General features: G+C 43.9%; 1 protein-coding gene across 10 annotated transcripts in view; it reads left to right on the top strand.

The window, feature by feature from the left end:
- LOC143027069 (transient receptor potential-gamma protein-like) overlaps positions 1-12,500 on the top strand; it is a 529,595-nt gene that overhangs the window by 300,821 nt on the left and 216,274 nt on the right. The gene's annotated exons all lie outside the window — the stretch shown is intronic.

The following is a 12,500-nucleotide window of genomic DNA, read 5'->3' on the forward strand; positions in this document are numbered from 1 at the left end:
GGTCATTAAATATTCATACGTTCCACTTGAGGGAAGGTAAGTGGGGCGGGGGTGGGGCTGGGGAGGGGGAGGGGAAAAGGGGAGAGTGGGGGTAAAGGGATGGGATGGGGGGGTAATGTCCAGCGCTCTTCATGTGGGGGGGGGAGTGAGTGGGGTTTCTCCAAGTCCTACTCGTTCACAGATGATTTTTTTTTTTTAATGAAAATTTCTTAAAGAATGTATTTGGTTAGAAAATGGGTTTTGAGTTTTGGAGATATTACTCGAAATCTGGAGGAGTACAAGGTGAAGCTCAAGGAATTTTTTTTTTAAATTGTTGGAGTAGTTTCCCGAATGTAAATCATGTTGATTTGGTTTGTGACGTAAAATTCTTGGTCGATTACGAAATAACGGAAGAAGGAAATTAGGTCCAAACAGAATACAGTAGGTAACCTTCAGGTATTACAAAAATGTATAAAAAAAATACGATCAAACTATCATATTTAGCTCGTGGTAAAATAAAGAGTAGAAGCCATGACGTTATGACGTCATGTCGAGTACTTGTCCTCCTTGCATTCTGATTGGTCGGTTTCAGCACGATCGCGCCCAAGGGGACCAATGAGAGAGCGCGGCTGTTATTAGGATGTTTGTCACAGTGATTATTCAGTTTGGAAGTTGTCGCTTAGTTTCCAATGCTATTATACAGCTTGGGTGTAATCGCAAAGCATTGCTTGCCAAGAATACATTAATGGGAATAGCACGAGCAAGGGGATTTGTGCAATGCTGCATCATTTAGTAAATTTGCTTTTGTGTGGAGATGAGAAGTGTTTTTGGAGACACACAAATATAGAAAGAGAGGAAGAAAGAGAGAGAGAGAGAGAGGGGGGAAGGGAGGGAGAGAGAGAGAGTTATTAGGATGAGAGAAAGAACGTGAATGTGTGTGTGTGTGTGTGTGTGTGTGTGCGTGTGTGTGTGTGTGTGTGTGTGTGTGTGTGCGTGTGTGTGTGTGTGTGTGTGTGTGTGTGTGTGTGTGTGTGTGTGTGTGTGTGTGTGTGTGTGTGTGTGTGTGTGTGTGTGTTTGTGTGTGTATGTATGTATGTATGTGTGTGTGTATGCATGTATGTGTGTGTCTGTGTGTGTGTGTGTATGTAATTTACCATGGTCTTGGATCACGTGTTGGACTCGTGATCGACAGCTATTTCCCTCCCGGAAGAGAGCTCAGAGTTCATAGATGACCGTGTGTGTGTGCCCGCATTTTATGTAAGCTGAACTTACGTCTATAATTCAAGTGAACAGCTAACTCTCCTTTCATGGCTCCATTTCTTTGTCCAAGACTCTAATGCATGGGCAGACTGTTCGATTGGAGGCCAGGGTGAACAGTGTAACAAATATCTATTTTGTCACTTCAATACTGTTCTAAAGAAGAGATCTTGAGTGAGAGTTCCAGAGGGATAGAGTCCTTAAAAGTCCATAAAGGAGTTCTGGAAAGAGTTATAGAGGCAGAGATCTCCAAGAGTTCTTGCGGGAACTCAAAAGAACCTTTTAGATATCTAAAGGACAGAAAAGAGAGATTGAGGAGAGAGAGACAGAGGGAGAAGAGAGAATGAAATGGGTGAAGAGAGTGATAAGAGAGAGAGAAAAGAGAGAGAAAGAGTGAGAGAGAGATAGAGAGAAAGAATGACAAGAGAGAGAGAATGAGAAGGAAGAGAGAAGGAAGAAAGAGAAGAAAGAGAAAGAGCGAGAAAGTGAGAGAGAGAGAGAGAGAGAGAGAGAGAGAGAGAGAGAGAGAGAGAGAGAGAGAGAGAGAGAGAGAGAGAGAGAGAGAGAGAGAAAGCAATTATGGACTGACCACGGTCCATAAATCCGTGGACCGGCAAGTCAATAAAACCGCTCGGCTGAACAACCGCCATGGTCACACTAACCACTGAAACCTCTGGCTTGGACGGACCCCGGTCTAGGCTGAGCCTGGAAGGAGCTTCCAGGGATTCCTGGAACGCGAAGCAAAGAAATTTATTCAGAAAAAAAAAAAAAGCGAAAGAATGTGTGAATGATCAACAATGGAATATAAGCGCCCCTGGGATTTGGTGCCTTTGTTATCGAAAGTGTTTTGTGAGTTAAGTGGAAGTGTGTGGCGTGTTTGCTAAGTTATCAAAAAATCGCTGAACAAACAGCAGTCAGGCGCCTGATGCAGTCCGCGACTGTTTTCAGTCAACTGATTTGGCTGAGAGGGACTTTGGCTTCCAGGAAACAATGTCTTTTGTCACGGTTTAGCCAAAATTTAGCCAAAAAATGGACCAAAAATGATATTCTAGGACCAGGAGATGGAGCTTTTATGAAAAGAAAAGAAAGAAGTATGACAGATTTATAATAAATTATGAATAAATAGATAAATGATGAATAGATACATAAATTAGAGATACTGATTCTTGATAGATTGAAAGAAAATTTAAGAAAGTGGCTCTTTAAATTTACACACACAGACACACAGACACACACACACACACACACACACACACACACACACACACACACACACACACACACACACACACACGCTTATATATATATATATATATATATATATATACACACATATATATATATATAATTATATATATATACATATATATATATATATACATATATATATATATATATATATATTACATATTTATGTATATATGAATATATCTATATCTATATACATATATATATGTATATATATATATATACATATATATATATATATATATATATATATATATATATATATATATATATATATATATATATATATATATATAGTCCCTTTTCCAAATGAAAAATAACTCCCGTGGTAAACCAGAAATATTCAAAGGGGTACTTATTCTGCATGGATTGAAAAGTTCCCGCAAAGATGATAAATAAACAAATAAACAGATAAATACATAAATTATACTTAAAAATAAGATCATAACTTAATGAGTAAATATACAAACGAATAAAATAAAATAAAGTAGAATAATTTTTTTTTATGGAAGTCCCTGTGATGGATTTCGACAAGAAACCTCTCTCCCCCTCTTCCCCCCTCCCCCTTCCCCCCTTGGTGTTTTCAATCTCAATTTCGAGCCCTGAACGCAGAGTCGGGGACAAGCGCTTCGTCAATTTGTTGTAAATCAATTTGTACCTGTCAATCCGGTGGTCATCAGTCAGCTCGTCAGTCTGTCGGTTGGTCAGTCAGTCCATGACAGCAAACGCCACGGTAAGGGGGAGAGAGAGGGGGAGAGGGGGGAGAGGGGGAGAAATTTGCGCTCCGTCTTCTCCCCATTCCCTTGGCAGTGTCAGGAGAATTCATTCAGCTGTTTGGGGGCGTGGGGAGGGAATGCTGGGGGGAAGAGGGAGGACAGCTAGGGGGAGAGTAGGAAAAAAGCTGGGGGAGGAGGAGACAGCGGGGGGAGGGGGAACAGCTGGGGGAAGAAGGAGTGACAGCTGGTGGAAGGGGTAGGGACAGCTAGGGGTAAGAGGGGAGGGACAACTATAGGGAGGAGGGACAACTAGGGGGAGTGGAGTGATAGGTAGGGTGAGGGTGGAGGGACATGTTGGGGAAGAAGGGAGTGAGAGGGACAGCTGGGAGAAGAGGGGAGAGGGAGGGACAGCTGGGAAAAGAGGGGAGAGGGAGGAACAGCTGGGAGAAGAGGGGAGAGGGAGGGACAGCTGAGAGAAGAGGGTAGGGGGAGGGACAGCTGGGAGAAGAGAGTAGGGGGAGGTACAGCTGGAAAAGGGGAAAGGGAGGGACAGCAAGGGGGAGGGTAGAGGGAGAGGGACAGCTAGGGGCGAGGGGGAGAGAAAGCTGGAGAAAAGGAGGACAGCTGGGGGATGGGGAGGGGGAGGTTGGAGGTACAGCTGAAGGAAACGGGGAGGGACAGCTTGGGGAAGAGGCGAGGGAGAGGGACAGCTTGGGGAAGAGGCGAGGGAGAGGGACAGCTGAGGGAAGAGGAAAGGGGAAGGGACGGCTTAGGGAAGAGTGGAGAGGAAGGACAGGTAAGGAGAGGGGAAGGGACAGTTAGGGGCAAGAGGGGAAGGAGAGGTGGGGAAAAGGGGAAGGCGGGAAGGGAAAGGGCAGCTGGGGAGTGGGGAGGGACAGCTTGGGGAGGGGAAGAGGGGAGGGATAGCTGTGGGAAGGGGAAGGGACAGCTAAGGGGAAGAGGGGAGGGGGAAGGATATATTAGGGAAGAGGGGAGGGGGAAGAATATATTAGGGAAGAGGGGAGGGGGAGGGATAGCTAGGGGAAGAGGGGAGGGGGAAGGATATATTAGGGAAGAGGGGAGGGGGAGGGAGATATGGGGGAGATGGGGGAAGCTGATGTGAAGGAATTAACCCCCCTTCACTCCTCGCCAGCTGATGAAACCGTTAGGACTCAGCTAGAACTAAGACATACAAGTCCGCCATTGACGAAGACGATAAGGAAGATTTGGTGCAAGGCTTACGACAGGAGGCGCTCAGCAGTGGCTTAGACCTCACCTTTGCGCTATGTGTTTGAACAGCCAGGGATTTATCCGGGGGGAATGTCGTCACAACAAATAAATAAATAAATAGATAAATAAATAAATAGATAAATGAATAAATAAGTAAATATATATGTGAAACTGAATTTATATATTTACTCTACAAAATTATATAATAGATAAAGAAAAATAAGTTAATGAATTAACAAATAAATAATTCAGGAAGATAGAAAAAAAGAGAGAAAAACTGTTATGCAACGTTGCCACGTATCCAAACTAAAATGGCAGATATACAAGGCATATCCCTTTAATAGAAAAATAAGAAATGTATATAATGGTAAAAAAAAAAAAAAAAAAATCGTTGAAAGCAGAAGAATTTTACCTTCCAGCAGTTCGGCCATGTTGCCACGTGTCCTGAATTCAAATCGCAGCCATACAAGCTTTGCCCCTTTAACGGATTTAACCGACATTAACGGTCATTTTCCACCCGAGGCGAAGAGCGGCCAAGCCGCTGTGTCTTACTAAGAGTTCGTCTAGTCTTGCTATGGAACAGCGGGTCCCTTGGCGGCCATTTTGTTCATGTGGGTGTTCACTGACAGGACATATTTGATAGTTTTTATTAAGGCTGACAGCGTGTGATTTTTATTCATTTAAGGTTTATGGGGTCTTGCCCTGTAATGCATGAATAATATCGACTAACAAGAAATAGAATTAATATATATATATATATATATATATATATATATATATATATATATATATATATATATATATATATATATATATACATACAAACACGTATATAATATAAACATCTTTTTAGATTGTGCTTATGGAAGCTGTGTCTGTGGCAGTTTGGAAAGTTGGTACCCCCAGATAAGCTGTTCATTGGAGCGTGACGTCATGGTCGGCTGCGTCATGTCGCTTCACACAAGACGAGACAAACGTTTTTACGTCACAACCCCGTTACAGTGACGCCAGAGGGATACGGGTGTGGGGGGGAGCTCTTACCTCCCACACACGTTCGTAAAAGATATCGGGTTGGGGTGTGTGGGGGGCGGTGGGAGAGACCTCTAAGGTGAGGGTAATTATGTGGTGAGGTTGGGGGGGTAAGATGTGTGTACCGCTCCCCCTTTTCCCCTTCCCCCTTAACCCCTTTCCCCCTTCCCCCTTCCCCCTCTTACTCCGTTCCCCCCGCTTCCCCCTTCCCCCTTCCCCCTCTTACTCCGTTCCCCTTCTCTCTTCCCCCCCTTCCCCCGTCCCCCTTCCCCCGTCCCCCTTCCCCCTTTCCCGTCTTTTTCCGTTCCATCTCCCCCCTTTCCCCCTTTCCCCTCTTACTCCATTTCCCCTCTGTCCCCTCTTACCCCAATACCCCCTTTCCCCTTTCCCCTCTTACTCCGTTCCCCCTTCTCCCCTTCCCCATCCCTCTTTCCTCCCTCTCAATTTTTCCTCTCTCCCTCTCTCCTATATAATAAAGATAATAATGAAAAGATAATACTACTACAGTGAAAGACGTTTTGATCAGTCGAAATATTGAACACTTGTAGTTAGATGAATTTAAAGAAGAATAGTTAGATAAATAAATGAAAGTTGAAAAGGATATTACTCAATAGTTGAATGAATCAGTGAATAGATAAATGAATAAACACAAAGATTGATAAGTTGACGAATTACATAGACGTGAAAATAAACAAATAAATATTTGATTGATGACCCAATTACCCCCTTAATTGATGGGGGGGGGCAAGGGAGGGGTGTAAAGGGGAGGAAGGGGGGATTTTTTGGCCTCCCCACTTCCTAGCTAGAAGTGTCTCCCCCTCTCTGCCCCTTTGAACCGTTCCATCTTCACCCCTTCACCCCTTTTCCCCTTCCTCCCTACTCCCTCCCTATTCCCTAGAGAGGATGAAGACTTATCTCCTGGTCAACAACAGCACTGTCTTCTCCTCCTCCTCCTCCTCCTCTTCTTCCTCCTCCTCCTCTTCTTCCTCCATCTTCTTCCTTCTCTTCCTCCTCCTCCTCCTCTTCCTCCTCCTCCTTCTCCTCCTCCTCCTCCTCCTCCCTCTTCCTCTTCCTCTTCCTCTTCCTCTCACTTATTTACGTACTGATTATTTTCCTTTTCCTCCTCCGCCTCCTCTTCCTCCTCCTCCTTCTTCTCCTCCTTCTCCTTTTCCTCCTCCTCCTTGCCCTTTTCCTCTTCCTCCTACTCTTCCTTCTGTCCTTCTTCCTTATTTGCGTTATTTTTCTCTTCCTCCTTCTCGTCTTCTTTCTCTTCTCCCTCCTCCTTCACTTCTTCCTCCTCCTACTCCTCTTCCTCTCACTTATCTACGTGCTGCTTATTTTCCTCTTCCTCCTCCTCCTCCTCCTTCCTCTTGCTCTTATTTCTTCTCCTCCTCTTCCTCCTTCTCCTTCTCCCCTTCCTCCTCCTTATCCTCCTCTTCTTCCTCCTGCTCCACCTTCTGTCCTTCTCCCTTATTTTCGTTATTTTCCTCCTACTCCTCCTCCTCCTCCTCCTCCTCCTCCTCCTCTTCCTCCTCCTACTCCTCCTCCTCCTCCTCTTCCTCCTCCTCCTTCTCTCTCGTCTCCTCCTCGTCTTATACTGCTTTCTCGCCCCCTTTCCTATGTTACCGCGTGTGAGCGTGTGTTTGATTGTGTATTGGTGTGTGTGTGTGTGTGTGTGTGTGTGTGTGTGTGTGTGTGTGTGTGTGAGAGTATATATTGGTGTATATGTATGTGTGTGTGTATGTGTTTGTCCTTATGTGTGTATATATATGCGTGTGTGTGTGTGCGTGCGTGTGCGTGTGGGGGGCTGGCTGCTGGTAGCGTGGTGAAGCTGATTTCATCAATGGGGAGGTAAAGATTGGGGTGGGGGAAGAAGACGGGGGGAAGGGGCTGAGGGGTTTGTATTAGTGGGGTGGTTAGTCGTGAGATGAGATTAAGGGGGGGAAGGGGGGCTTATCATAAGAAGGTGGGGGATAAGCGGAAGTAAACGTCATTTTAGGAGGGGGATGGGGAACGGTTAGTGGGGGGGATAAGGGGGGCTAACGAATTACGACGGGCCCAGATCGCGCTATCTTGGAGAATGCGCGCTGCTTAGCTGCCTAGCGAAAATTAGCTAAGATGATGGTGATAGGAGCCCCTAGTAAGACGTGAGTCTGAGGCGATGGCCAGAGGAGGAGGAGGAGGAGGAGGAAGAGGAGGAGGAGGACGACGAGGAAGAAGACGAAAATATACAAGAGAAGGACATGTGGAGGAGGGCATGTGGAGAAGGAGGAAGAGGAAGGAGGAGCATTGGGAAAATTGGATGAGGAGGAAGAGGATAGGAGGAAGAGGACAAGTTGCATGTACAGGAATAGGAAGCACTTGTAGAGGAGGAGGAAGAGAAGGAAGAAGAGCTTGTGGAAGAAAAGGAGGAGAGTAAGGAAGACGAGGAGGAGGAGGAAGAAGAAGATGAAGAGGAGGAGGAGGAGGAGGAGGAGAGGAACATATGGTGGAGGCGTTGTTCTACTTATACGTACCACGATATATATATATATATATTTTTTTTTTTCGTTTTGTGTTTTGGGAGAGAAACTTTGCATAAATTTTCGGATCTTTCTGCAGCTTTTGATTGGAGTCCTTCCACATATGGGCGAAGCCACAGGACCACAAGGTTCAATTGTTTCAAAGGACAAACAGAAATTAAATCAAATTGATAAATCGATAGGTAAATAAATGAATAAATAGGCGAATAGATAGATGAATACAATAAGTAAATAAGTAGATAAATAGATATACATACACACACAAACACATACACAGACACACACACACACACACACACACACACACACACACACACACACGTATATATGTATATATGCGTGTGGGTGTGGGTGTGTGTGTCTGTCTGTGTGCGTGCGTGCACATCAGCAAGCATACATACTGTATATATATATATATATATATATATATATATATATATATGTACAAATTCTTTCTATATCATCATGTACATATGCACATTACTAACGTATATTCCCTTATGTGCTGACACGCATACATTTGCACAAGTTTGGGCGTGAGAACACGCCCACATGGCTTCGTGGGCGTGGAGGGGGAGGGTGTGAGTGAAAGGTGAAGAGCCCTTTTGTACTAATTGGTTTTTCTTTGTTAGGCTCAAACTTTCAGAGTGGTCTGCCTCTGGGCTGGGAATGTGGGCGTGCTTCTCTGCGTGGGCGTGGGTACGGCAGTGTGTGTATGCCTGTGTACACTAGCATACGTGTGTGTTGTGTGTTTGTGTGTGTTGTGTGCGTTCGTGCGTGTGTGTGTGTGTGTGTGTGTGTGTGTGTGTGTGTGTGTGTGTGTCACCATGGTCTTTTGATCACGTGTTGGACTCGTGATCGACAGCTATTTCCATCACGGAAGAGAGCTCAGAGCTCGTATATGACCGATCTATGAGTAATGCTGTGACCTTTAAACGCACACACACACACAACTCCCCGCCCACGAGAGTTGGAGTAACAACCCGCAGCGCAGCGATACTGAAATTATTTCAGCCCTGGGCGGGATTCGAACCCGGACCTACCTAATGGCAGCCGGGAACTCTACCAAGTGCGCCACGAGTTGTGTGTGTGTGTGTGTATGTGTGTGTGTGTATGTATGTATGTGTGTGTGTGTGTGTGTGTGTGTGTGTGTGTGTGTGTGTGTGTGTGTGTGTGTGTGTGTTTTAATATCTATAATTTTGTAGACATTCGTTATGTGTATCTCTTTGTTTTCATTGCAAATATAACCCAGGCAGCATCGTATGCATGGACAGGGCTGTGTTCAATCTGTGTTGAATTTATTCAGGTTTTTTTTTAAGTACAACATATGTGTATATTGTATGTGCAAAAATGTGTATGAGTATTTGTATGCTTCCTCGTAGTAAACATTGTCAACTTGCATGTTTTGGTCGCTCTTAAGAGCCTCTTGGTGTAAGCGCCATGCAGATGGTTTTGTCAGTTGGGATTTGAGCTGAGCACGGACTTCAACTGAGAGAGATCTTGGATCGAGACGCTTTCGCTTTCGCGATAAATAAATAAATAAATAAATAAATAAATAAATAAATGAATATATAAAAGGATATATATATATATATATATATGTAATCAGTAAATGTTAGTAATGATAATAATATTAATAATAATAATGATGATGAAGCGTAAGTTAAAATAAGAATGAAAATATAAATGAAGAAATAGGCAAGTAATTTTTTAAGTAAACCAGTTTTAATGAAGTTTTAGAAAAAAAAATGCATGTCAGTTCATCCAACAAATCTGCCGTAACATTGCTGAAATAGAATTAAAAATGTTTCGACCAAAATCAATACCTCCAACCCGGAGTCCGAACGAAGCGAAAATCACCATCGCGGGACATTCATTTCGTTCATGTACTCAGCAATCGGGAAAATTGTTTTTATTTATCTAGTAATTAGCCGTTCGAGCCTATTCTCACGTGTATTGTGATGTGTTTAAGGGAGTCTCTTCCCATAAGGGGTAGGTGATTGGAGATGCACCATGCCAGACGGGCGAAGACGCCAAAACTTTTTTTTTTCGATTGCGTCTTCGCCTGTCTGGCACGGGACACCTTATTTAATTCAGTTTTAGGGACTGTGAGGAAGTTGGGATTAGTCTTGTTTATTCCCATCGTCAAAGTAACACTTTTTTAATTTACTCTGGCTAATGACAGACTATTTTGATTAAACTTACTAAACAAGAATATAATGAAAATATCATTCATGTATGTATATACATATACATATATATATATATATATATATATATATATATATACATATATACATACATGTATGTATATAAATTTGGTAAAAACAAAAACTAAATTACTTTCCTGTAATATCATGGAAATTACTTTTATCATAATGACTTTTGTATATAGCTTTAGTCAAGTAATTATATGCATTTTGCGCGAAATGATGCCATTTTTTCGTGATAATGAGACACGATGGTTCAAGGCCGATGGTGCCACGCCGATGACGAGGACACAGAAGGCCCAATCATGACCTAGATTAAGACGATGCCTTAGTTGACGTTTTCCACGGTTTTCTGCAGTATTTGGTTAAGTTAGGTTAAGATAGATCAAGTGAGCTCAAATGTGATTAGGTTAAATTAGGTGAAGTGAAGTTAGGTTGGGTGAGTTTAGATAGTGAAATAAGGTTAGGTTAGGTTGAATAAGTTAGGTTAGTTTGGATAAGCAAGATTAGGTTAGGTCAGATAGGCTAGATAATAGGCCAGGTTAGGTTAGGTTAGGTTCAATAGGTTACATAATATAGATAGGTTAGGTTAGGTTGGATAAGTTAGGGTTAGTTAAGGTTGCGTGAGACTTTAAAGAGATTTTGGACCATGGACCAGAAAAGTCTACTGCATAGCAATCGAGACTGGGTGCCCTGAGGAGGCGACCCGTCTTCGGAGGGCAAGCTAGGTCAAGTGGAAGGAAAACGGTATCACTTGGTACCTGCCACCTTATGGGAGAGTCCCTTTTGGATGCCTTGTCTTTTCTGTTGTCTTGTCTTGTCTTGTTTTGTCTTGTCTTTTGCCTTATCTTGTTCCTTGTCTTACCGTGTCTTGTCCCTTGTCTTGTTTAGCTGTGTGTTGTCTTGTCCTTTGTTTTGTCTTGTCCCTTGTCTTATCGTGTGCAGTCCCTTGTCTTGCCTTGTTTTATGACTAAACTTGTCTTGTTTTACCGTGTCTTGTCTGGCCGAGTCTTGTCTTGTCCCTTGTCTTGCCGTTTTTTTATCTTTTCTTATCTTGCCGTGTCATGTTTTGTCTCTTGTCTTGTCTTGCCTTGTCCCATGTCTTGTCTTCCCGTGTCTTCTCTTGTCTACCCGTATCATGTATTATCTACCCGTGTCTTGTATTGTCTCTTGCCTTGTCCCTTGTCTTGTCTTGTTTTGTCTTGTCTTGTCTTGTCTTGTCTTGTCTTGTCTTGCCGTGACCTGTCTTGCCCTTTATCTTGTCTTGTCACTTATCTTACCGTGTCTTATGTTGTCTAGCTGTGTCTTGTTTTGTCCTTCTGTCACCATGTCTTGTCCTGCGTTTTGTCTTGCCGTGTCTTGTGTCTCGCCTGGCGTCGTTTCGTCTCGTCTTGTCTCCTCATCTCGTTTTTTATCCTGTCGTCATGACTCGTCTCCTCCCGTCTTGTCTTGTCTTGTCTTGTCTCTTCTTTCTCTGCATTTCGGCTGACGGCCGAGATGAGCGTGCATGAGCGTGCATTTGTGTCCAAAACGTGTGTGTGTGTGTGTATGTTTGTGTGTGTGTATGTTTGTGTGTGTGTGCGTATATATATATATATATATATATATATGTGTGTGTGTGTGTGTGTGTGTGTGTGTGTGTGTGTGCGCGCACTTGCGTTCATGTATTTACTTAATTGCATTTACCTAATTGTATCATACGGCAAAGGAGCAACTTACATGGGATCCTGTCTCCTACTACTCTCCATGCGTGTGCGCGCATGGGCGTGTGTACGTGTGTCTGCGTGCACATGTATGTCTACATTTGCATGGACGTGCCTAGATAAACCTTGTAAAGCGAGTCACAACTGTACAGCATTTTACTCTTTCTGACAACTGAAGGCTTTATTCAGCTGACGGGGCGCCTCCGCCTCCCGCCGCCCGGAATCCGGGATCTCCTTAATTTCCACGGAAAGGCCGCAACTCGCAGCACTGGACGTTTCTGTCCGGTTCAAATTTGTACCGGGAGCGTCCGTATGCATGAGAAAGGGGAAGAGAGGGAGTGGGGGGGGATGGAGGAGAAGGAGGAGGAGGAGGAGGAGGAGGAGGAGGAGGAGCAGGAGGAGGAGGAGCAGAAGGAGGAGGAGCAGAAGGAGGAGAAAGGAGAGAAAGAACATAAGGGGTTGGGAGGATGGGGGAGAAGGAGGTAATGAGGGAGGATGAGAGAGAGCAAGATAACAGAAGGGAGCAAGAGCGATTGAAATAGGAGTGAAGGAGAGAGAGAGAGAGAGAGAGAGAGAGAGAGAGAGAGAGAGAGAGAGAGAGAGAGA

Source organism: Oratosquilla oratoria, chromosome 7 (assembly GCF_046742065.1).
Source record: "Oratosquilla oratoria isolate Oo_2021 chromosome 7, ASM4674206v1, whole genome shotgun sequence".
Classification (NCBI taxonomy): Eukaryota; Metazoa; Arthropoda; class Malacostraca; order Stomatopoda; family Squillidae; genus Oratosquilla; species Oratosquilla oratoria.